A 3381-nucleotide genomic window follows, 5' to 3' on the forward strand; every position below is an offset into this window, starting at 1 on the left:
CGTTATATCATAAATCATAAAAAGTAATAATATATCACACTGAAAAAAGTGGGATATGAGAGAGAGAAAGAGAATTGAGTACCCAAAAGCATTATCAACGGAACTCCGAACTAATATTGATGATTTTAGGACAAGAAGAACTTGGATAATGTTGCTATTATTTCATATATTTTTATTATTATTATATTATCTGTTTCATCATACCGTTACTTCAATGAGAAAGGATGCATAAGATACAGCAATGATCTTGTTTTGTCGTTGTTGCGTTGAATGTAGAACCGCAGAGCGTTTTTTATTATTTTTTATTGCTAATAGGGGTGGACGAGCACCTTGAGATATAAATTCTAAGGTCTCAAGTATAGTTACAACGGCTGCCCCACCCTTCAAACAGAAACGCATTACTGCTTCACGGCAGAAATAGGCAGGGTGGTGGTACCTACCCGCGCAGACTCACAAGAGGCCCTACCACCAGTAATTACGCAAATTATAATTTTACGGGTTTGAATTCTGTTACACAATGTTATTCCTTCACCGTGGAAGTCAATCGTGAACATTGTTGAGTACGTATTTCATTAGAAAAATTGGTACCTGCCTGAGATTCTAACATCGGTGTATCGCTCAACACGAATGCACCGGACGTCTTATCCTTTAGGCCACGACGACTAAATTTTGTTAATAGTAGTCAAAATATAGGTAAACTAAAAAAAAGCTAAAAAAAAACTACGCTCTTTTGACAGTATTTATGAGAAAAATTCTGGTGATTCCGCATATTAACTCAATTTCAAATGTTTTTGGAAATTGTACACTTTTAATGCGAAAAGACAATATGATACAAATACGACATTATGTTTTAAGATGATTGGTGGTATTCATTACCCATACCAATGCGACCACTATCTCGAGACATGACGTGTTCGAAGTCTCAACAATATAAACCAGACGTCCCACTCCTCAGCGGGACTGCTACCACTGCTTTACACAGGAATACCCAATATGGCAGTATTTACCAGTGTGGGTTTACGCCTAACAATCTGTTCGCAATATCTACCAGTTAACGTGGTAGTGGCGCTACACGATTACGTTTGAAATGAGTTATTCATGTTCTAGAGTACGGTATTAGAAACTGGTATAAAACAAAGAGAACATCCTGATTTCATCATTTTAATATGTACATACAAAATGTTCATGGTTGCTGTTTTAATTCAATTATATCTTATAACCTTTACGAAAGTACGAGGATACAATTTTTTCTTATCGTATATGTTAAATAATAATTTAAATTGGTTAAAATATATAAATAATTAATAGTCAATTATAAACGTGTTTTTATTAAAAATACGACTTAATTATCAAATTAGTGTATTGTCATCGGTCTTCGATAAATCTACAAAGTTTGAATGAAATCTGGCCGTTTAAAGTGGGTCAAAATCGCGTCTAAAGGAGTCAGTTACAAACATACAAACATACATACAAGTGAAGATAATATAAAGCGTGTAAAAAAAAGAAGACAATCTGGAGCTTCATTTAATTAGTTTAACAGCCATCCATTGTCTGTAACATAATTCGCTCCGGTTATACTTTGCGCTTTCTCGCTGGCCAAAAACAAGATCAAATCTGCCACTTCTTCTTTCTTGCCGACTTTCTTAAGGGGAAGTTGTCCTGCATAATTTTGTAGTGCTTCTGGAATCCCAGCTGTTTTGAAAATATCTGTTTCCACAGGGCCAGGGCTCACTGTGTTAGCTCGGACGCCATGAGGAGCAAGTTCTAAAGCTATGCAGCGAGTGAAATGGTTAAGGGCGGCTTTAGATACTTTGTACGTAATAGAATTAACAATTGATGTTGAAGCTGCAGCGACACTAGAAACATTAATGATATTGCCTCTTGTTTTGATCAGGTGTGGTATGGCCACGTTGGTTATCAATACAGAAGCTCTTAGGTTTGTGTTCATCACTTCGTCGAAAGTCTCTATGAAGCCTTCTGACTTAATGTCATTTTTCTTTAGTATGCCAGCATTGTTAATTAATATATCCAGTTTTCCGAATGCATCTATAGTTTTATTGACTATACCTTTAACTTGCTCATCTTTCGCCAAATCCGCCGTAATAACAAGGGGTTTCTTACCAAATTTAGAACATTCCACTTCGACTTCTTTGAGTTTTTCTTCATTTCTTCCAACAATTACTACATCAGCCCCTTCTTTAGCGAACATTATCGCTGTTGCTGCGCCTATTCCTCTACTAGCTCCTGTAATCAAAACTATTTTACTAGAAAAACTCATTTCACGTGCATTCAATTCTTTCCTTAAAAGTGCACTGATCAAAATGTTACTTATCGAGTATTTAATCAAAAATGACCTTGTGCATCAATTTATTATCAACATTTTTCGGATTTGCAAATGCACATGTTTTTAGCAATGTGTTACTGGATGTTATTGTGGTTTAAAACATGTATAAGCTTGCCAGAATAAACCAAGGTCGCATAGTATTTTTAGAACAGCTTGGATAGGAAAGAACTCACTCAAGACTCACTCACTCGCTCGGTAGCAATCTATATCAACCTCTGTAGGTAACCTAGCGGTATCTATGCGCTCAGGTAACTGCTTAACAACTGACGGGCTGTGGGTTAGTCTATAAATGAAAACTGAAAAATGAAAAAAAAAAACAATCCAACAAAAAAATTGCACAAAACGCTGCTAGCTGCGTTATTAGAAAAACTTAGTTCCCTCGACGAATGCGAATCGGTGAAGCTACAACAGGAAATTAGGTTGTATCGCTTATGTTTTAAAGGTACTTTTCGTAAATCAACCTTTCATGCCAGATAGATATTAACTGCAGTTTCCTAGCATGAGTCAATCGTCAACACTGGATTTCGTAACAAACTTTTCTCATTTAAAAACCGGTCGTAATGTATTTGATGCAAGTAACGCTTACGTGTTGGATATTTTAAGTTGAGTTTATTGTTTGTGTCGGCTGTCCGTTGATTTGATTGGCAAAGAGCGTGAAAATTAATATAATTCATCTTGTTCAAGATGTAACCTACATAAAAATGTACGTATTAAAAAATATTGTCTTCGTTCGGTTAGTATAAGCCTTTATATACGATGGAAACTTTAAAAAAATATCTTCTGTATATAATACCTGGATATTTAACAACTTTTATATGAGGTTTTGAGATCATAGTGAGTTTTTTGTATAGTCATATGATAACGTAAGGTTCGGTGCACCTTATTTTTTATTTAAAACTGTGCAAGCCTATCTTGAAGTGATTTGGGTGTTTCAATGATGTAATGAATAACTTATTTATTTGGATAAGGATTAACATCATCTTTATAAAAACACCTTCACAATTAATGCTTTATTTTAGAACAAATTTGGTTAGCAT

At 35.0% G+C, this 3381-nt stretch overlaps 1 pseudogene across 2 annotated transcripts; it reads right to left on the reverse strand.

Moving 5' to 3' along the window:
* Positions 1-1162: 1162 nt before the first annotated feature.
* LOC114240527 (uncharacterized) lies at positions 1163-2427 on the reverse strand (annotated as a pseudogene). Of its 2 annotated transcripts, XR_016324373.1 has the most exons (2): positions 2355-2427; positions 1165-2244 (listed from the first exon to the last, which is right to left on the reverse strand). The product of XR_016324373.1 is annotated as an uncharacterized LOC114240527, transcript variant X2 (transcript). The 2 variants fall into 2 exon arrangements; XR_016324372.1 differs by lacking the exon at positions 2355-2427 and having other exon boundaries at positions 1163-2335.
* Positions 2428-3381: the final 954 nt, after the last annotated feature.

Source organism: Bombyx mandarina, chromosome 16, assembly GCF_030267445.1.
Source record: "Bombyx mandarina strain Sakado chromosome 16, ASM3026744v2".
Taxonomy (NCBI): Eukaryota; Metazoa; Arthropoda; class Insecta; order Lepidoptera; family Bombycidae; genus Bombyx; species Bombyx mandarina.